At 50.4% G+C, this 22,508-nt stretch overlaps 1 protein-coding gene across 3 annotated transcripts in view; it reads left to right on the forward strand.

Annotated features, from left to right (window-relative positions):
• The first annotated feature begins 2,124 nt into the window (after positions 1-2,124).
• The window catches only part of TPST2 (tyrosylprotein sulfotransferase 2), a 63,895-nt gene continuing 43,511 nt past the window's right edge, over positions 2,125-22,508 (forward strand). For 2 of the 3 annotated variants that reach the window (XM_073006856.1, XM_073006854.1), the window contains exon 1: positions 2,142-2,214. The gene's annotated coding sequence lies outside the window, so the exon portion shown is untranslated. Of the gene's footprint in view, positions 2,215-22,508 lie in introns of all 3 variants that reach the window. The other variant, XM_007975248.3, reaches the window with a different exon arrangement.

The following is a 22,508-nucleotide window of genomic DNA, read 5'->3' on the forward strand; positions in this document are numbered from 1 at the left end:
ATTAAACAAATGCCTCCATTCAGACCTCTTCCTCTGATCTCCATTTTGTTCATCCACAAAAGGACATTAGAAAACACCCTGCTGGTGTTTAATCTATGTGTCTACCAGATCAGTCATATGAAGTCTCTAACAGGCACGTAATAAACACTATGTAATATTGTTGTATGGTTTCCAGACCAGTCATGGCCGGCTCCATGGAGGCAGCATTACCAGTCCTAGCATTTTCCATATGGTAGGCACTATTTATCAGACACATGAATGAATTAATGAACGACCAATGAATGAACACATGGCTGGCCATGTGCAAATTACTTAATATCTGTGTGCCTTAGTTTCTGTGTGTGTGTGTGTGTGTGTGTGTGTGTGTATAGTCACCCAGGATGGAGTGCAGTGGTGCGATCTACACTCACTGTAACCTCTGCTTCCTGGGTTCAAGTGATTCTCATGTCTCAGCCTCCCAAGTAGGAGGAATTACAGGTGAGCAACACCATGCCCCACTCATTTTTTCTTTTCTTTTTTTTTTTTTGAGGCCGAGTCTCGCTCTGTCACCCAGGCTGGAGTGCAGTGGCGCCATCTTGGCTCACTGCAACCTCTGCCTCCAGGGTTCAAGCGATTCTCCTGCCTCAGCCTCCTGAGTAGTTGAGGTGCACGCCACCATGCCTGGCTAATTTTTGTATTTTTAGTAGAGATGGGGTTTCACCATATTGTTTGGGCTGGTCTTGAATTCCTGACTTGGTGAGCCACCCGCCTCAGCCTCCCAAAGTGCTGGGATTACATTTTTTTTATTTATTTTTTTGAGATGGAGTCTCACTCTGTTGCCCAAGCTGGAGTGCAGTGCAATCTCAGCTCACTGCAATCCTTGCCTCCTGGGTTCAAGCGATTCTCCTTTCTCAGCCTCCTGAGTAGCTGGGACTACAGGCGTGTACCACCACACCCGGCTAATTTTTGTATTTCTAGTAAAGACAGGGTTTCGCCATGTTGGCCAGGCTGGTCTCGAACTCTTGACCTCATGTGATCCACCACCTCGGCCTCCCAAAGTCATTTTTGTATTTTTATTAGAAACGAGATTTCACCATTTTGGCCAGGCTAGTCTTGAACTCCTAGCCTCAAGTGATCCGCCCACCTCACCTCCCAAAGTGCTGGAATTACAGGTGTGAGCCACGGCACCTGGCCCAGAAATTTATTTTAAACAGATAATATATACATATAGCAAACAGAAAGTTAAAAGAGAACAAAGAACCAAAGTTCACAGTGAAAAGTAAGCCTGTATGCCTACCCTACATTTTCTTCAGGTATTCAATGCACAAGCATATGACGCATAGATAGGTCTATTATTTTTCCAATTTTACCCATGAAGAAGCAGAAGCACTGAAAGGTTATAGAACTTAGACCGTGCTGAGATTTATCAGTCAGGAGTTTTACTTCATTTGTGTATATCAGGGTTTCACAACCTTTACGCTATTCGGCATGTTTTGCTGTGTTTTTTTTGTTGTTGTTGTTGGGGTAGTGGCAGGCCGGGGGTGGAAAGGGTGTCCTATGCACTGCAGGATGTTTAGCAGCATCCCAGTCCTCTACTCACTAGATGCCAGTAGCGCCTCTCCACTTCCCCAGTTAGGACAACCAAAAATGTCTTCAGAGATTGCCACATGTCGTAGTGGTGGAGGGATGTCAGGGCAAAATCCCTGATAAATGGATAGAATGTGGTATATCCACAAAAACCCCCTCCAAAATCACTGGTGTGTATGAATATACATCAGACCACTACTTTATTTTTTCTGTGTTGTACACAAACAGTAGCACAAATACACGCCGCTGCGGGTCTACTTTTCTTTTCTTATACCACTTTTTGGTGATTATTCCACTTCATTGCTTACCGGCAGAAAGGAACTTCTCTTAAATAGAACCGTCCGGGAGAAGTGGTGAGCTGCCCGTCCTAGGGGTAAGCCAGGGGGTAGACAGGGGCTTCCAGGGCGGCGGGGCGGAGCTCCCGGGGCGAGCCTCCGGGAAACTCCCCAGCCAGTCTCTGCTCACCTCGCGGTCCCGAGGCGCAGTGGAGGGGACGGGGCGGGGCGGGGCCGCGTCTCGGGCCCGCCCCCGTACGTCACGTCGCCGCGGCCCCGCCCCCGTGCGGGCACCTCCCCCTTCCCCGGCCGGGGCGGCTGGAGAGCCGGGAGTCGCTGGGTGCGCGGGGCTGCCTCGCAGCGCCTCGCCACGGTAGGTGGCCCTGGGGCGGCGGAGCGGGGGGCCTGGGGCTGCAGCCGGGGGCGCGGGCTCAGGGCCGTGCGGGTCGGCCTCGGGCGCCTGGCAACCCTCCGTCCTGGCGGCTGCCTCCGGGCCCGGCGCGACTGCTCGGGCTCCGGGGCTGGGAGCTGGGATCTGGGAGGCAGGCAGGCGGCGCGGGCGGGCGGTTCTGGGATCCGCACCCGCTCGGCGTCCCGAGCGCTTTCCGCGGGGTGCGGCACCCACCGGGCCCCCGTTACCGCGCTTCCCGCTTCGGACCCAGCGCCTGGGAGACGCTCAGCGTCTGTTGGGGGGGGGACCTGGCGGGGAGGGCGGCGCGTCCCCGCCTTCGGAGTCTCCAACCCCGCCCAGGCGCGCGGGGACCCCCAGGCGGGCGCCGGGGCGCGTGGAAGTTAACTTGCAGCAGTCGTGGAGTTGCGCGGAGCGTCAGAAGTGGAGGCGTTGGGGGCGGAAATCGTCGGCTGGGGAGGTGGGCGCTGGGAGCTCGGGGTTGGGGAGCCCTAGTGAACTTGGAGGTCACTGGTGAGGAGCGGAGAGGAATTTGACCTGAGGATCCCACCCCCGCTCCCAACCTCCCTCCGTAACCTATGCTTCTCAGTGTGAGCTGGATGGGAGGTGCCCGGAAAGCCGGGACTGGGAGGGGTAGCGGGGGACGGGGAGCGTGGGCTCAGAGGCTGAGCACGCCTGACCTGGCAGAGTCGTTGTTAGGTGGGACAGAGGTCGAGGTCTGGCATTCCCACTTAAAGGCCCGTTCCCTAGGGAAAGAACCATCCACTTCAGCACAGTCATTAGAAAGCACCGTGCCTAACATCTTGCCCCCTTCCCCTTTTACAGATGGGGAGACTGAGGCTTCGAGAGGTCACCTGCCCGTGACCCTAGGACCCACAGCTAGGTTGTGGCAGAGCTGAAACTCACTCACAGGCCTCCTGACTTAATGTCCTATGGGGATGTTGAGGAGGCGGGTTGGTGAACTCCTACTTATCCTACAGAAGCCCCCTCAAGCAGCACCTCCTCCGGGAAGCCTTCCCTGGCATTCTCCTGGTATTGTTGGGTGCTTCCTGTTTTGAACCCCACAGAGGTAGCCAGCCCTTTTTCTCACTTCCCAACAGACATTGCCTTGCATGTCTGTCTGCCGGACTGGGCTGTGGGTGGACACCTCTCCCTAGCCTCCATCTGATAACCCTTTCACCTCAGCAGGGTGGTCTGATGGCGAGGGTAGGCTTCTGGATTTGAACAGATCTGTGACTCACACCTGGATTTAGTAGTGATGTGGCCCGGGCGACCCATTTTCCTTCTGATTTAGCCTCAGTTTCCATAACTGTAAAACTGGGTTTATTTCATTGTCCTAAAGGAATTGTTGCATCATATCTGAATCCCCCCACCCCACTGAACCCCAATTGTATTATTATTTACTTACTATATATCTTTATATCACCTGATTTTTAAAAATCTCGTGCAAACTTTTTATAACAGCTTTGTTGAAATACAGTTCACATACCGTACAATTCACCCTTTTAAATTATATGTTTCCGTAGTTTTTAGGATGTTCAGAGTTGCACAGCCATCACCACTGTCTAATTTTAAAACATTTTTGTCATGCCCAAAAGAAATGCTGTTTCATGGTCACTCCCCAATCCTTTCTTCCCCTATCCCTTGGCAACCACTTACTCACTCTCCAATTCTCTATGAATTTGCCTGTGCTGGACATTTCATATTAATGCAATCATATACTAGGTAGCCTTTTGTATCTGATGCTTTTCACTTCAGAGAATGCATGTATCAGTACTTCATTCCTTTTTGTGGCTGAGTAATATTCTATTATGTGGATATACCACATTCTGTCCATTTGTCAGTTGATGGATGTTTGGGTTGTTTCTAATTTTTGACTGTGATGAATAATATTGCTATGAACATTCATGTACAGGTCTTTGTATGGACATTTTCAGTTCTCCCAGGTATATTTCTAGGAGTGGAATGGTTGGGTCATAAGGTAACTTTAGGTTTCACCTTTAAAGTTATTTTAAACTTATTTTATTATTTATTTATTTATTTTGTAGAGATAGGGGTCCCACTATGTTGCCCAGGCTGGTCTCGAACTCCTGGTCTCAAGCGATCCTCCTACCTCAGGCTCCCAAAGTGCTGGGATTATAGGTGTGAGCCACCGCACCCAGGTTTAACCTGTTGAGGACCTGCCAGACTGCTTTTCCAGAACAGCTATACCATTTTATATTCCCACCACCAGTGTATGAGGGTTCCAGTAATCTTAAATACATTTAGTGTTCTCTGCGGCAGTCATAACCCTTGACATCGCTGGCTTTGATGTGTTAATTACAAACTATTTTCAGGCCAGGTGCAGAGGCTCACGCCTGTAATCCCAGCACTTTGGGAACCCAGGCGGGCAGATCACCTGAAGTCAGGAGTTCGAGAGCAGCCTATCCAATATGGTGAAACCCCGTCTCTGCTAAAAATACAAAAATTAGCCAGGTGTGGTGGTGTGCACCTGTAATCCCAGCTACTCGGGAGGCTGAGGCAGGGGAATCCCTTGAACCCGGGAGGTGGAGGTTGCAGTGAGCCAAGATCAATCACACCACTGCACTCTGGCCTGAGTGACAGAGCAAGACTGTGAAAATACTGAAGCAAGGGGAGGCAGTGTAGGACCCAGTGGCTTACAGAGCCCACCCCGGGAGCTGGCACACAGTATTAGGAGGGGGTGAAAGGAAGGTGGAAGCTGCTGGGATCTTCCCACCCCAGGGCAGCCTGGAGCCCCCTTGCCAGCTGAGGCTTTGTGGAGGTCAGGGAGACCCTCCATGGCTCTCCTAGACTATAACTGAAGGGGAAGACTTGTCCCTTGACCCCCAAATTAAGTCTGGTCCTGCTCACACTCTATCTGGAACCCCCACGCCACTCTGAAGGTGACCTCTGTGGATGGCCACAAGAGTGTCCTATGTGAGTTGCTGCTTATCTCAAGAGGGGCCAGCCCCCAGGCCTGAAATGAGAAGTCCTGAGTTACAGACGCTTCATCCGTGAACATTCTGCACATACAGACTTCTTCCCCCTCCTCTCAGCATCTTCCCCACCCCTAGGACCCTGTGTTTCTTCCTTCACGCTCTTTGCTTCAGCAAGAGGCTGCACCGGAAGAACTCAGGTCAGAACCCAGCATTTTCACAGAGGAAGAGTTCCTTGAAGGTAGTTAGTTCACCCCAGCTCAAACCTGTACTCTGCCGGTTCAGGAACTTAAACCAGCACTTATCTGCATGTTCCAGTTTCCTGACAACTTGGTTCATCTGGGACAGCTGCTGTTTGGGAATGGCGTTAAGACCACGCCTCCCAGCCTCTGTATCTGGCACCTCATGATTTTATTCTTTTTTACATACTTGCCTTTCCTTGTCCTTTTAAAATCCTGAATTCCTGTGCCTTAAGAAAGCAGCCTAGGCCAGGTGCATGGCTCATGCTTATAATCCCAGCACTTTTAGAGGCTGAGGTGGGTGGATTGGTTGAGCCTAGGAGTTTGAGACCAGCCTGAATAATGTAGTGAAACTCCATCTCTACAAAAAATACAAAAATTAGCCAGGCGTGGTGGTGCGCACCTGTATTCCCAGATGGTTGGGAGGCCGAGGTGGAAGGATCGCTTGAGCAGAGGTTGCAGTGAGCTGAGATCGCACCACTGCACTCCGGCCTGGGTGACAGGGCAGGATTGTAGGGTATTAGGTCAGTACACAAAAATCAATTAAATTTTTTTTTAAAAAGACAGGAAAAGAAAGCAGCCTGGGGACATGGAGACGGGGTGGGAAGGCTCCCTAGGCAAGGAACTGCCCCTCTCTGGGTCTCAGTGTACCCTACTGAGGAATGGGCATAGACCATTCAGAACTAAGATGTGATGGCACCTTGGGATCGGTTAGGCTGTTGAAATGTATTATTGATGTAACTTTGTGGGTGTATTTGTAGCAAGAGTGGCAGGTCAGATATAGCTTCACAGCCTGGGGTTGGTGACCAGAATGTACCTTTTTGGAAACATGAGTGTGGCTTGTGTGGCTTTGATGCCCCATGTGGCACCAGGGAAGCTTCTCTGGGTAGCAGCAGCTCCTGCTCCCCGACTTGCTGCCTATTCCTATTGCTTGCAAGTCCCTTTGCTCTTTGAGGACCTGCGTGTACCCTGTCTAGGGCCCCTCCAGAGGTCTGGGATGACTGTCCCCTCGCCTGTCACTTCTCAGGTCTCCCCCACCCTGGACTGCAGCCAGGGGAGGATTTGTGGGAATGATTCATTCAGAGCTGCCTGAGATCTTGGCCAAGCCCCAGAAACTGCAGGGAAGGACCTCAGAGGGCAGTGCCCACAGGCCCTAGGGAACGTCTGGGGCTGATGGCCCGGGGAGAAACTTCTTATCCAATGTGCTCAGATGGCAGGGAGCCAGCCCATCTGCCGAGAGACTTTTTGTATCAGTAAGACTTTTGACCCGGGCTTCTGCAGCCAGAAAGCAGGCAGGCAGCCCAGAAAGCAGGCAGTGTGATAGGGAGCTGGGGGTACTGGCCTGTGTTAGAATCTGGGTGCTCCACATCTTTCTGGGGCTATTGGCTGTTTCTCTATGCTTTGGTTTTCTCATCTGCTGAATACAGTAGGACCTGTCTCCCAGGGGTGTTGGATGGAAGGGAATGGTGGTAAAGCACTTACCCTGGTACCAGGCAAAAGCTGAGGCCCTGGCGTTAAACAGGCTCTTTGGAATCTTGAACGTGTTCCTTTGTGAACCTTAGTTCCTCCATCTGTCAAAAGGCAGCAATTATAAATACAGCCAATATCAACGAGGCTTGCTAGGTGCCAGACACTGTTCTAGGCACTCAATGTGCTTTAACTCATTTAATTCCTGCAGCAGCCATATGAGGTGAACAGGCTGAGGCGCAGAGAGGTGAAGTAATTTGCACAAGGTCACCCAGCTAAGAAGTGGGAGACATAGGATTTGGATCCAGAGTCTCTCTTTTTTTTTGAGACAGGGTCTTGCTCTGTTACCTAAGCTGGAGTGCAGTGGCACAATCATAGCTCACTATAACCTTGAACTTCTGGGCTCAAGCGATCATCCCACCTCGGCCTCTCAAGTGCTGGGGTTACGGGCATGAGCCACCACACCCAGCCCAGACTCTGCACTCAGAATTCTCATTCTTACCCCTCCTTGATATTCCATCTAAAGGCCTAGCACATAGAAAACACACAGAAAATATCAGGTGTTGTTATAACTATTCTGAATAAATATTGATCCACTCTCCATCCCTCTGTCCACACTCCTTCCCTGATGGACAGAACATCATCTACATTCCCTGGCCTGTAAAGTCCAGATTCCCACCCGCTCCTCCCTACTCGCTCTGTTCCTCCCACTCCCACACACTCATGCACAGCAGAGCGTGGAAGTAGCCAAGTCCCAACTCTTCTTCCAAATTGCTGTGTGACATTGGGCAAGGAGCTTCCCCTCTCTGAGCCCCAGGTTCCCTACATGTTAAATGGGTGAGTTCACCCTGCTGCATGTTTTTTGTTGAGCTCCCGTGCTATGTGTGTGTTTTTAAAATTGAGTCAACGTTCAAACATTGCTAGAGAAAAATTCTGATTTCTCATGTCTCTTGGAAACCCAGGAGCTTAGGCCAAACTGGAGTGGCCTAAAGCTGCCCCGTAGGTGGCCTGGGCTCTCCTGGTCACTGTGGTTCCCCCCACTCCCCATTGTCACATACGTGTGGCTCTTCAGGGGATCTGAGGATGCCTCAGGCCTGCCTGGTACCACTTGAATAAGCAGTTTCATTGTTTTAAAAACTTTTTTTTTTTTTTTTTTGGAGACAAAGTCTTGCTCTTGTCACCCAGGCTGAAGTGCAATGGCATGATCTCAGCTCCTTGCAGCCTCCGCCTCCTGGGTTCAAGCTATTCTCCTGCCTCAGCCTCCCAAGTAGCTGGGATTACAGGCACATGCCACCATGCCCAGCTAATTTTTATATTTTTAGTAGAGACGAGTTTTACCATGTTGGCCAGGCTGGTCTTGAACTCCTGACCTCAGGCCATCTACCCGCCTCAGCCTCCCAAAGTGCTGAGATTACAGGCATGAGTCACCACACCCAGCTTTTTTTTTTTTTTTTTTTTTTGAGACAGAGTCTTGCTCTGTCTCCCAAGCTGGAATGCCGCAGTGCAATCTCAGCTCACTGCAGCCTCCATCTCTCATGTTCAAGTGATTCTCCCTCAGCCTCCCGAGTAGCTGGGACTACAGGCACCCGCCACCAGGCCCGACTAATTTTTGTATTTTTAGTAGACATGGGGTTTCACCACATTGGTCTTGAACTCCTAACCTTGTGATCCGCCTGCCTTGGCCTCCCAAAGTGCTGGGATTACAGGTGTGAGCCAGCACGCCTGGCCACATTGTTTTTTTTTTTTCGATGTTCTCCAAGAGCCCTTTCAGCTCTGTGTTTCTAGGACATCGGAGGTTGTCTGAGGCCTCCCAGTACCCTGTCTGCCATTTTAAGCCCTCAAGGCATTTTTTTTTTTTTTTTTTTTTTTTTTTGAGATGGAGTCTTGTTCTGCCACCCAGGCTGGAGTACAGTGGTATGATCTCAGCTCACTGCAACCTCTGCCTCCTCAGTTCAAGTGCTTCTCCTGCCTCAGCCTCCCGAATAGCTGGGATTACAGGCACCTACCATCATGCCCGGCTAATTTTTGTACTTTTTGATAGAGATGGGGTTTCACCATGTTGGCCAGGCTGGTCTCGAACTCCTCACCTCAAGTGATCTGCCCGCCTCGACCTCCCAAAGTACTGGGATTATTTTTTTTTTTTTTTTTTTTTTGAGACGGAGTCTGGCTCTGTCGCCCAGGCTGGAGTGCAGTGGCCGGATCTCAGCTCACTGCAAGCTCCGCCTCCCGGGTTTACGCCATTCTCCTGCCTCAGCCTCCCGAGTAGCTGGGACTACAGGCGCCGCCACCACGCCCGGCTAGTTTTTTGTATTTTTTAGTAGAGACGGGGTTTCACCGTGTTAGCCAGGATGGTCTTGATCTCCTGACCTCGTGATCCGCCCGTCTCGGCCTCCCAAAGTGCTGGGATTACAGGCTTGAGCCACCGCGCCCGGCCAGTACTGGGATTATAGGTGTGAGCCACTGCACCTGGCCTTTTTTTCTTTTTTCTTTTTCTTTTTATTCCTTTTTGAAATGGAGTCTTGCTCTGTTGCCCAAGCTGGAGTGCAGTGGTGTGATCTCGGCTCACTGCAACCTCTGCCTCCCAGGCTCAGGCCATCCTCCCACCTCAGCCTCCCAGAGTGCTGGGACTGTAGGTTGGGACTGGAGGTTGTCTCCATTGCATACTCCCTGGGTGAGGAGTTCCTGTCTCCGGGCACTAGGGTGCCATGCCACCTTACCTGGTACAGGTCCCTACCTACCTGTTATTCCCCACAGTAAGATATTTGTTATTGACCACACCATTTCCCAGAAGCCAAGGCTTGGAAATAGTCACTTTCCTGAGGTCACGGAGGCCTGAGATTCAGCACCAGGTCTCCAAGCCCATCTGCCCAACTTCAGAGGCTGCCAGTGGAAGCCATGCCTTGATCCCAGCACTGCACGGATAGCCACTGAGTGACGTCTTCCACTAGAATAAGGACACACGAGAACCCTCAGCTGGATGTTGGGGTGCAAGATTTAAGAAGCAATGAGGTCCTAGTTGTCCTGGAGTTTATGTTCTGGTGGAGGCATCAGGCAAGAAAAAGTAACCCACATCTCCGACGTGAGATGTCAGCCTATGAAATTGAGTACTCAGGCCTCTCAGATCTTAACATGTGTACAGTCTCCCTGGGGATCTTGTTAAAGTGCAGAGTCTGTGTTTTTGTGAGGGTTTTTTTTGTTTTTTGTTTTGAGACAGAGTTTCGATCTTGTTGCCCAGGCTGGAGTGCAGTGGCGCAATCTCGGCTCACTGCAACCTCCACCTCTCAGGTTCAAGCGATTCTCCTGCCTTAGCCTCCCAAGCAGGTGGGATTACAGATGCCTGCCACCGTGCCCAACTAATTTTTGTATTTCAGTAGAGACAGGATTTCACTGTGTTGGCCAGGCTGGTCTCAAACTCCTGACCTCAAGTGATCTGCCTGCCTCGGCCTCCCATAGTGCTGGGATTACAGGCATGAGCCACCGTGTCCGGCTAAAGTGCAGATTCTGATTAGCAGGTTTGGGGCAGAGACTAAGACCGTGTTTCTAACCAGCTTCCAGGGGCCTCTGATGGTGTTTGTCTAAAGACCACATTTGGAATAGTGAGTGCCTGGGTTAGAAATTGGCAGATTACCACTCATAGGCCACATCCGGTCCACTACCCATATTTGTAAATATAGTTTTATCGGAACATAGCTATGCTTATTTATTGACATTTTGTCTGTGGCTGCTGTTGTGCAACAAAAGCAGAGTGGAGTAGTTGTGACAGACACCATAGGGCCCACAGTGCTGGCCTTCGAAGAGAAAGTCTGCTAGTCGCTTTTCTAATCATCTTTTGGATCCCTACAAGTTATAAAACTTTGGTTTGGTGAGTGTTAGATGCTCATAAAAATAGTAATGATTGCAGTTAAGATTTGAGGATTTGAGTGCTTTCTGGGTACTTAGGTCTTTATGTTCATTTTTTTCTTAGCTCAATTCTATCATAGGCAATACTACTGTCTCCACTTTACAGGCAAGAAAACTGAATAGAGAGGCTGGGCCATTGGCCCAGAGTTTGTGGACCAGTGAGTAGGTGAGGCCAGTTTGAGTCAAGTCACCTGATTCTTACTGGACTGGAGCTTCTGCCTAGAACTTTTTCCCAGAGCACAGAAGGGGTTTTGTTTAGATTTTCTTCTGTCCCAGAGTGTTCTGGTGCCTTCATTTACTTCTCAATTGATCCTTCTGTTTACTCAACAAATACCTGTGCAGCCTGTGCTGGAAGTTTGGGGACCATGCTGGGTTCTGAGAGGGTGTGGGGACTAGGATGGGGTCCCAGCCCTGCACATTCCATGGAGTCATCAGGGATGCAGCACCAGAGGCCACGCAGGATGCTAAGCATCTTGGGGGTTACTGGTACAGGTACTGGAGGCAGTCAGGGAAGGCTTCTTGGAGGAAGGGGTGCAAATGATGCTAGCAGGAGTTAGCTTTGTAGAGGAGGTCAGGAAAGGTTTTCTGAGGAGAGAGAATCACAAGTGCCAAAGTTTGGAGGTGTGAGACCCTGTGGCCTGGTTTGGTAGAGTTCAGGGCACAGAGACTGTGGTGTGTTTGTATGTGTGTTGGGGGTTGGGGGAATTGGTGGTGTTATAATAAAATTGGAGGTCGGCAGGAGTTAAGTCAACAGAGCCTCGTTGCTATGCCAAAGGACTTGCATTTTGCCCTGGAGGCTGCTGTTGCCTAGTATGAAGCCCTCTGATGCCTTTCCAGAGAAAGCCTCCATTAGGTGCTAACGTGTCTTCAGTGCTTCTCCCCAGACTCCTCTTGTTTAACAGAGATCGGACACAGCCGCCTTCTTCGGGGATCCTTCCTTAGGCTGGCGGCTGACTCCAGCCAGGAGGCATAAAAAAGCATTGCTTCCTTTGATTTTATTTTTGCAGTAACTTTTTAATTAGGGCATGTTTTTAATTTAATCCAGCGGATTATAGTTTCCCTTGAAAATATGTTTTAAAAATATTGAATCCATTGAACAAAAATGAGTAAGATTAAAGGGGGTTCTGGATGTAATTAACATTGGGAAGGTAGTCTTCAGCCTCTTGGAATTTGGAGAGCCCTACAACAGGTGAGGGGGTTGGTGGGGGCTGGGCCAGTAGTGACCTCTCTCTTAACATTCCCCTTCTTCCCTGGAACCCCAGGGTTCTTGACTGAAGGGCAGGATGGCTGTGTAGCTAAGATGTGGGTGCGGGGATGTGGGTGTCCACTGATGGTATGGGAGCTGAGGTTCCTGCTCCAGGCTGCTTCTGCTCCTCATCTCTCTCCTTCTCTGTCTGGTGTTCTTCTCTTTCTTTCTGTCTTCCTCCCTCCCTTCCTCCCTTCCTTCCTTCCTTCCTTCCTTCCTTCCTTCCTCCCTTCCTCCCTTCCTCCCTTCCTCCCTTCCTCCCTTCCTCCCTTCCTTCCCTTCCTTCCCTTCCTTCCCTTCCTTCCCTTCCTTCCCTTCCTTTCCTTCTTTCCATCTGTCTGTCTTGCTCTGTTGCCCAAGCTGGAGTGCAATGGTGCAATCATAGCTCACTGCAGCCTTGAACTCCTGGGCTCAAGCAATTCTCCTGCCTCAGCCTCTTGAGTAGTACAGGTACAGACCACCACACCTGGTTCACTTTTTATTTTTTGTAGAAATGGAGTCTCACTATGTTGTCCAGGCTGGTCTTGAACTCCTGGGCTCAAGCAATCCACCTGCCTCAGCCTCCTAAAGTGCTGGGATTATAGATGTGAGCTGCTGTACCCAACTTGTCTTGGTCTCTATTTTTGTCTCTTCCTGCCTCTCTCTCCCTCCCACCCATACCCCCAACTCACGTCTTTCCCTGTCTCTCTCAGTCCCTCTGTCTTACTCCCATCTTTGCCTCTCCTCTGACTCTGTCTCTATCTCCCTCTGTCTCTGCCTCTCTTTGTTTTTATCTCTCTCTGTCTTCTTCCGCCCTCACCTGCACCACTTCCCCCTTCCTTCCCGCCGCCGACCCCAAGCGCACACACGTGCCAGCACCATCCTTCCTTTCTCTCATTAGAAACTTTTCATCACACTTGCTTTGGCTGGTGACTGATATCCTGCCGCAGAACCATCCGGACCCTTGCAGAGCCCGGGGGCTCCGCCAGAAACCCTTGGAGGTGTGAGAAAGTGGTAGTAGCTACTTCCCATGTGGAAGACAGAGGCCCTGTGAAGTCAGGCACCTGGCAAGGCCACCCTACAAGGCCATGGTTCCTCCTCAACCCACGCCCTTTCCACGCCCCCAGGGCCCTCCCTTCCCCACCCAGCCCCAGGGCCATGGGGAAGCAGTGGAAGTCTGGGCTAGCAGCAGGAGGGCAGATGCTGCTTTTGGTTTGATTTGGTTTGGGGTACTGGGGGAGTGTCGGCTACCCTGCCTCTGAGCACTCCTGGAAGCTGCATGCAGTAGGTGCCTTTGCCCTTCATTCCGCTACGTGGTCATTGCTCTGCTCAAGTGCACAGTAGGCCAGCAGTGCATATTTGATGGCTAAGGGTTTTAGGAAGAAAAACAAGATTAGAAATGGAGTCTTGCCTCCAGGCCGGGCACGGTGGCTCACACCTATAATCCCAGCACTCTGGGAGGCCAATGCGGGCAGATCACTTGTGTGAGCTCAGGGGTTCAAGACCAACCTGAGCAATGTGGCGAAACCCTGTCTCTACAAAGAAGTACAAAAATCAGCCGGGCATGGTGGCGCATGCTTTATTCCCAGATACTTTGGAGGCTGAGATGGGAGGATTGCTTGAGCCTGGGAGGTCAAGGCTGCAGTGAGCCAAGATCACGCCATTGCACTCTAGCCTGGGTGACAGAGTGAGACCTTGTCTCAAAAAGAAAAAAAAGAAAGAAATAGGGTCCAGCTTTTTCTTTTCACAGATGGGGAAACTGAGGCCCAGAGAGTTGAGGTGAGTTGTTCTGAATCATGCAGATAACTTGGAAGTAATGGGGTCTGGGTCTTCTATGCCTCAGAAGCTGGGAGTAGTGCAGGGAGCGTGTTGAGCCGGTGGCTGCTTTGACCTCCTGCGGGGTTGTCGTGTAGACACCCACTTCTGAGAGACGGGAGATTCTGGTTCGAGGCCTGGTTTGCTCTCTGCCTACGGCAGGACTCTGGACAAAATCTTCCTTCTCCGAGGACCTTGGGGTCTCCAAGCATAGGCCCCATGGCACAGTCCTGTGGATTGCAGAGTGTGGTCAGGTTCGTGGGGTCAGAGGTTGCTGACCTCACCGTGGATGGAGCGCTTGTTCAACACAGGTTGCTCTACGCCACTTCCGGAATTCCCATTCAGCGTGGTCTCCTTGAGCCCTGATCATTTGCATTTTGTGTAGGTTCCCAAGCGCTGTTCCTGCTGGTCAGAGAACCCATGTCGAGAGCTGGGGTAGTAGAGGTGAAGCAGATGAAGCACACGGCACTAAAACCTGCTGTGAGATCTCAGGCAAGGACTCCACCTTTCTGTGCCTTGGCTTCCTCAGCTGTAAAATGGAATGACAGAGCGCTGTCCTCATAGATTAGTTGTAAGGATTAAATGAGTGATTGGGAGGTGGAGGCAGGTGGATCACCTAAGGTCAGGAGTTCGAGACCAGCCTGTATAATTGATTTTAATTGACATTCCTTTCGGTAATTCTTAATAATACACTTTGATGTTTATTCATGAACATTACTGATACTCCTTCCTCCAGCTACATAATGATGTTTTCTCTCACTCCTGTGGGTGAGACCTAAGAAATGAAACTCAGCCGGGCTTGGTGGCTGATGCCTGTAATCCTAGCACTTTGAGAGGTCTAGACCTCCTCCTGAGGTCAGGAGTTTGAGACCAGCCTGGCCAACATGGTGAAACCCTATCTCTACTAAAAATACAAAATTAGCCAGACATGGTGGCTCAAGGCTGTAATCCCAGCTACTCAGGAGGCTGAGGCAGGAGAATCACTTGAACCTGGGAGATGGAGGTTGCAGTGAGCCGAGATTGTGCCACTGCATTCCAGCCTGGGTGACAGACAGAGGGAGACTCTGTCTCAATAAAAGAAAAAAAATGGCTGGGCATGGTGGCTCAGGCCTCTAATGCCAGCACTTTGGGAGGCCAAGGCGGGTGAATCACAAGGTCAGGAGATCGAGACCATCCTGGCTAACATGGTGAAACCCCATCTCTACTAAAAAAAAAATACAAAAAATTAGCCAAGCGTGGTGGCACACACTTGTAGTCCCAGCTACTCGGGAGACTGAGGCAGGAGAATCACTTGAACCCGGGAGGTGGAAGTTACAATAAGCCAAGATAGCGCCACTACACTCCAGCCTGGGCGACAGAGCGAGACCTTGTCTCAAAAAAAAAAAAAAAAAAAAAGCACAAGTATTTGTAAAGTGTGTAGAAAACCCCCCAGGCACACAGTAAGCACTATATGCATGTTTGCTTTTTATTTTTTATTTTTTTAAGACAGGGTTTTGCTCTGTCACCCAGGCTGGATTGCTGTGACGTGATCATAGCTTGCTGCAGCCTTGAATTCCTGGGCTCAAGTGATCTCACCCTCCCAAGTAGCAAGGACTACAAGTACGCACCACCACGCTTGGCTAATTTAATTTTTTTTTTTTTTTTTGAGACAGGGTCTTGCTATGTTGCCCAGGCTGGTCTTGAACTCCTTGTCTCAAGTAATTCTCCCACCTCGGCCTCCCTAAATGTTTGGGATTACAGGCATGAGCCACTGTGCCCGGCTTAGTCTTCCTATTATTGTTGTTGTTATTCTTATTGCCATGATTATTTACTTTCCCCTCCGCCACAGAGACTGTTCTGTTCACAGTGAATTCCTTGCCATTCTCCACATTTCCAGTGTGCTTTCACACTTCTGCCCTCTGCTCGAGCTGTTCCTTCTACTTGGGATGCTTCCTCCAACTTCTGTACGTGTTAAAATGCTGGCATTCTTTTAGACTCAGCTCAGATTCCTTTCTCTGATGTCCATGATGACATGACTTGCTTCCCCTAACCAAGCTCTTGTTTCTTTTTTTTTTTTTTTGAGACAGAGTCTCGCTCTGACCCAGGCTGGAGTGCAGTGGCGCGATCTCAGCTCACTGCAAGCTGTGCCTCCTGGGTTCACGCCATTCTCCTGCCTCAGCTTCCCAAGTATCTGCGACTACAGGTGCCCGCCACCACGCCCGGCTAATTTTTTGTGTTTTTAGTAGAGACGGGGTTTCACCGTGTTTGCCAGGATGGTTTCGATCTCCCGACCTCGTGATCCGCCTGCCTCGGCCTCCCAATGTGCTGGGATTACAGGCGTGAGCCACTGCGCCCGGCCCAAGCTCTTGTTTCATTCTGCAAATTATCCCATTACTCGGGCGTCAGTCTCCTGTGCTGACCCACAAGCTCCTATAGATCTGACTTGGGGCTTTGCCGGTACAGAGAGTCTCCCAGGAATGTTACTTTCAAAGTCCAGCTTTGATGGTGTTTCAAGAAGACCAGCTCCATCGTTGTCAGTGGCAGCTGTCAGAGAAGCCTTCTAAGGTGTATGGGGTGGAGCCGTCTGGAACGTGGAATTTCCTTAATTAGTAAGAGTGTGAATTTAGCACTCCACAGCCCCAGGTTCATGTCTGCGTTTTGCCATTTGGTGTGATGCAGCCTTGAATGATTTCCTTAATTTTTTTGTGTGTCTTTTGTGTCTTCATTTTAAAAGGATACCATCATCGCTTACAGCAGTGGGTTTTTGTGAGGATTCAGTGAGGTCTCATTTGTGCAGCGAATACTGAGCACCTCCTGTGTGCCTGCTCTATGCTGGATGCCGAGAATCCAGCAGTGAGCAGGAGAGACCCTGTTCCTCCTGCCCTGGGAGAGCTGATGTTTTAGATGGACACAAGGGGAAGTATAGAAATGATAGTGTCGCTGTCTCGGGAGGAGGCACCAGGAAGGAGATGGTCTTTGAGAGGCATTCTGTGCGTGGTCTTGCAAGTAGGAGGCCCTTAGCAATTGGTATGTGTGATGATTACTGTTATCGCCATAATTATTTGGGAGAGGAGGCAAAAAGGGAAGGGGGGAGGCATTGTGGGAAGAAGGAATAGTATCAGTACGGGGTCAAGAAGGCATTCCGTGTCAAAGTCGTAATAGTCACAGCCAGTGTTTATGGATGTCCTGGTGTGTGTCAGTTACTCTGCTAAGGACTTCCTAGGTGCAAATTCATCTCAACCTCCAGAGAAGTGCTGTGTTATCCCCATTTTCCAGGTGAAAGACATGGGGCACGGAGGAATTGGACCCCTTGTCTGGGGAAGTGGAGGAGCAGGAGTCAAACCTAGATTCTTACCTCTGCATCTAAGGTGTGATAGGAAATGAGACTGAGTGAGGACAGGTCCTCGTAGGGAGGGCTCAAATCTTAGAGGTCGTGGACTGTGTCCTCGTGCTGGAGTCCCTTAGAGGGTCCCGGGATGGACAGGGTGGGGACGTTCATGGCTCGTCTCATTTTATGGTCCAGAAAGCCAATGGCATGCAGCCCCTCCAAGAGGGTGTAGGAAAGGACGGCTCCTCCCAGCCCCCTTCTGGTTGGGTTCTCCTGGTAGGTGGCGAGTTCCTGGCAGGGCTGGAGTTGTGGTGGGAGGTGATAGGCACAGCGCAACTCGTGGTTGGGAGCCTCCATTCTGGGGGTGAGGATGCCGGTGCGCACTCCTTCATTGCAAGGATGCAGTTACTCACTGTTGCCTTTTCCTCATTTCTGTTCTCTGGGACCCTGTCTACTTAGGACTGGGCATGAGGGGAGCCCAGGAGAAAAGCAGACAATGAAGATCCAAAGGACTTGTATTTGTTTCCAGCCAGTTGCCTCCCCAATGCCTATGGCTTGCTGGTTCCTGAGCAAACAGGTGCCTCAGGGAGTATCTTTATCTTTTGCGTGTGTGATGGCGTTGGAACCTCACAGTGACCCGGGAGGCAGGCATCAAGAGGAGGCCTGTTGTTGTGGGATGATAGCAACTCTCAAGTCAGACACACTTGAGTTAGAACTCCAGCTGGCTTATGCATGAGCTTTCAGACCTTGGGCCAGACACTTCTCTCTGGTCCTCAGTTTCCTCATCTGTGCAACAGGGATCAGAATAGTGATGATTTTGTGGGTGACAGATAATCGTTATGTGGCACCTAATGCATAGAAGTGCTCAGTAATTCATAGCAACGAAGATTTTGTTGTTCTTCACCCATTTTACAGATGAGGAAACTGAGGCTCAGAGAAGTTAAGGGACTCTTCCCATGGCATTTTGCTTCCTGGTAATGGCCAGGCAAGTCTGCCGCTGGAAATGTTTTCCATAAGACCCAGGTCCCCCAAAGCCCTGCACCATTAGGAAAAGGCTGTTCCCCAACTGTGAATCTGCCCCCCAAAACAGTGAACCATGAGATCATGCCCCTTCTCTCTTGTAGGTTTCTCCCCGTGATTGTTTAAGTGTTCATACTCTGAGCAGCTCTTAAAACCTTTGCATTTCTTCTGGTTCTTCCTGCTTCTAGGAGTGCGTGAAAAGGAAGAAGGTATCACAGTCTGTCCAGGAAGGAAACAGAGGAGCAACCGAATGCTCAGGGAACTGGGTTCCTACTATGCGCTACCCCAGAACTGGGGCTGGCAAATTCTGCTCTGAAAACCCCCACTTAGAGCCAACTGCTGCCCCTAGTAATATGCCCAAAATATTACCTGGATAAAGGCCTCATGCTTCCTGGATGAACCACAAAAAAAAGGTTGAGGCCATCTTGTTGAGGAACATTACCTCCAGCAAGTATTTATTTCTTGCTCGCTTTGTTCTTGGTCAAGCCTTTTCACTTTTTGGCTGTCAGCCATTGCAAAACCTCCACAACAAAGAAGTGGAAAGTCATGCAATCAGAAAAGCCATAAACTGCAGTTGGGGCCAGGGGAAGAGGGAAGTTAGCTGAAGACTTCATAAGCAAAAACGTCAGAAAACCTTCTAACATGTTAATAAAGATACTCTAGGGTCACAGCTTGTGTGGAAACTCACATCCACATTGTTGGGGCAGAAGTCAGAGTTGGTGACTGGCCCGGGCCATCACCCAGGCCTTCAGATAAGACAGTGGAACTAGGCCAGGCGCCATGGCTCGCACCTGTCATCTTAGCACTTTGGGAGGCCGAGGAGGGTGGATCGCTTTAGCCCAGGAGTTTGAGACCAGCCTGGACAACAGAGAGAGACCTCATCTTGACAAAAAATAAACAAAATTAGCCGGGTGTGGTGGTGTGTACCTGTGGTCCTGTCTACTTTGGGGCCTGAGGTGGGAGGGGAGGATTGCTTGAGCAGTCCCTGGAGAAAGAAAGTAGAGCCAGGAACTATCATTAATTAAACACTTAACTGGACTCTCATACGGTAGTAAAGCCCTTCCATGTACTTAGCTGCTCTCCCAATTCACAGATGAGAAAAATGAGGCCCAGAGAGGTTAAGTGATTTACCTGAGGTCACAAAGGTGATAGGTGGGGAATTCAAACTCAGGTGCATCTTTCTGCAAAACCCATTCCTTTTTCACTACTCCCTGATATCTGAGGAAACTTACTATGAGCAAAATGATCTCAAAAAGTAAAATATGAATGCCTCTCAGTGTCAGGCTCTGTGATAAGTGTAGGAAAAAAGAAAGAGAAGAAAAAAAACCCACCAGACTGCGGTGCCTCCCAGCCCGTGAGCACTCACGGTGGAATATGGGAAACAGAAGGGCTAACAGCATTTACCATACAGAATGGTGAGTGGTAGACAGAGAAGACTGTGAGACACGGGAGGGTAGAGCTTATTCTAGTCGGGGTATTCAGGGAAGGCTTCCTGGAGAAGGGGATACTTGAGCTGAGGAGATAACAAGCAGCCCAAGATAAGATGGGAAGAGGGTATGGACATACCTGTTAGCTAGGACTCTTGAGAGACGGAAACCATAGCATTGAGCAAAAAGGTAAATTTATTGAATTATGTAAGAAGTGAGCCTCAGGTATGGCTAGATCCAAGGACTCAACTAATTTCGGGGATTTATGTCTCCATCTCTTGGCTCCACCTTCCTAGGTTGGCTTTGCTCTCTCGCAGGCTTTGCAAGTGGTGACTAGAGATGGCCCCCACACCTCCAGCCCTGTACCCTACTTGCTTAGCCTCCCCACAGAATTCTGTAAAAGTCTCCAGTTGAGTTTCATTGACCTAGATTGGGTCAAACGTCCGTCTTTGAACCAACACTGCAGCCTGGGAATGAAATGCTGTGATTGGCCAGGCCTAGGTTATATGTCTACACCAGGGGACTGAGAATGAAAATAAGAAAGCCAGGGATGCATGGCACCCTTGGGGCTGATAGAAAGTCCATTGGGCTGGAGAAGGGGTCTGATCATGACACCCCTCTAAGCCACGTGAAGAAATTGCATCCTGAAGACAGTGGGAAGCTTTGGAAGTGTAGTGAAGGCAGGGGGTGACATGCCACCATATGGGGACAGGCAGGGGTGGAAGCGTGATCAGGTGGAGGACAATGGGGACTTGGACTGGGCTGCTGGTGATGGAGAGAAACAGCTGGATCCTGGGGGCGGTGAGTGTAATGCACCAGACTCAGTGGTGATTGGATCAGGGGTTCATGTAAATGCACCAGACTCAGTGGTGATTGGATCAGGGGTTCATGTAAATACACAGGGCTCAGTGGTGATTGGATCAGGGGTTCATGTAAATGCACAGGGCTCAGTGGTGATTGGATCAGGGGTTCATGTAAATGCACAGGGCTCAGTGGTGATTGCATCAGGGGTTCATGTAAATACACAGGACTCAGTGGTGATTGGATCAGGGGTTCATGTAAATGCACAGGGCTCAGTGGTGATTGGATCAGGGGTTCATGTAAATGCACAGGGCTCAGTGGTGATTGGATCAGGGGTTCATGTAAATGCACAGGGCTCAGTGGTGATTGGATCAGGGGTTCATGTAAATGCACAGGGCTCAGTGGTGATTGCATCAGGGGTTCATGTAAATGCACAGGACTCAGTGGTAATTGGATCAGGGGTTCATGTAAATGCACAGGACTCAGTGGTGATTGGATCAGGGGTTCATGGGGAGGAAGAGGTTCATGATGATCATGGGTTTCTGGCTTGTTCCAACAGGCAAGCCTGGAAGAGAAACCAAGCTCAGGAGATCCCATTATGAGTTCAGGTTGATTGTCTTGAGTTTGAAATGCTGTCAGGAATCCAAGTGACAGACTAGTGGAGAATTGGCCATTTCATGGTTGCTATGCTGAGAGGGGCCAGTCAGGATTCTGTGTCCTCAGGAGAAGGGGTGCAGAGTGACAGCGCTATCCAGTAAATATTAATTGAGCACCTACTGAGCTGCAGTGCTCAGTAAACAGAGCATTTGAGGCCCCCAGACAATGAATGCAGAATATGTAATATCATATGATGTGTTAGAAGGCGGTTGAGTGCTGGGGGAGAAAAATCACGCGGGGTGAGGGCTTCTGGAGTGCTGTGTTGGTGGGGCAGGTTGCAGCATTAACTGGTTGATCAGAGGAGACCTTGAAGAGGTGAGATGTGAGAGAGGACAGGAGGGTGAGAGAGTGAGCCAAGTGGATGTTTGCGGAAAGGGCATCCAGGCAGCAGGTGCAGCCAGGGCACTGGCCCAGAGGAGGGAGTGTGCTTGTGTGTTTGAGGGACAGCAAGGGGGCCAGCATGGCTGGAGAAGAGGCAGGGGCCAGTGGGGTTGGGGGCAGAAAGGTAAGGGACAGGGCCAAACCTGTAAGGCAAATGAGGACTGGTTTTTCCTGAGTAAAGTGGGAGCCATGGGAGGGTGCGGAGCAGAGGAGAAGTCAGGAGCAAATGGCCTGACTTCCGTTTTCCTAAGGTCACTGTGGCTGCTTGCTGAAAGTCAACTGATAAGACAAGGGCAGAATCAGGGAAGCTGGTGATGAGGTGGCTTGGACCAGAGTGGTAAGAAGTGAACGCCTGAAACAAACGCCTGGCAGTGCGGGTGGTGAGAAATGGCAGATTCTGGCTCTGTTTTAAAGGTGAAGTTGACAGGATTTGCTGCTGGATTGGATTAGGGTGAGAAAGAAGAATCAAAGCTGCCTTCAAGGTTTTTGGCATGACCATGAAAGGATGGAGCTGCTACCAGCTGCAGGTGGGGTATGCTGGGGAAAGGACCAGATTCAGGGAGGAAGAGAGTGGGCACCTACGTCTAAGTGAGGAGAGAGATTTGGGCTGGAGATGACAATTCAGGAGACGTCAGCCTGTGGGGAGCATCCAGGGGTGCTAGTATCTCCTGGGCTGGAGGGAGGAGAGAGGGCATGTAACCTAGGCCTAGCCAATCACAGCGTTTCATTCCCAGGTTGCAGTGTTGCTTCAAAGATGGACGTTTGGCCCAATCTAGGTCAAAGACAAGTAGCCGAGTGTGACCTCCTGATACCTGTGCCAGAATGGCTGGGTTTGGCCCCGCATAAGAAAAAACCCTGTAAACTTTTTCATGGGTTGTAGAGAAAGAGGAAGACAAGCAGACATCACCTCCTTGGCATCTGATCAAAAGCCACCGTGGCCTGGCTGCTCATTTATTGAGTGTGGGTCTGGGAGGTGTCCGTGCCAGGAGCTGGGATGTGGGTGGCGTGATCAGAGGCTGAAGCTCAATTCCCCTTTAAGTTCCTGGCACCCGGCACCGAGCCTAGCCCTGGGAGAGCGCCGTC

This window comes from Chlorocebus sabaeus, chromosome 19 (genome assembly GCF_047675955.1).
Source record: "Chlorocebus sabaeus isolate Y175 chromosome 19, mChlSab1.0.hap1, whole genome shotgun sequence".
Taxonomy (NCBI): Eukaryota; Metazoa; Chordata; class Mammalia; order Primates; family Cercopithecidae; genus Chlorocebus; species Chlorocebus sabaeus.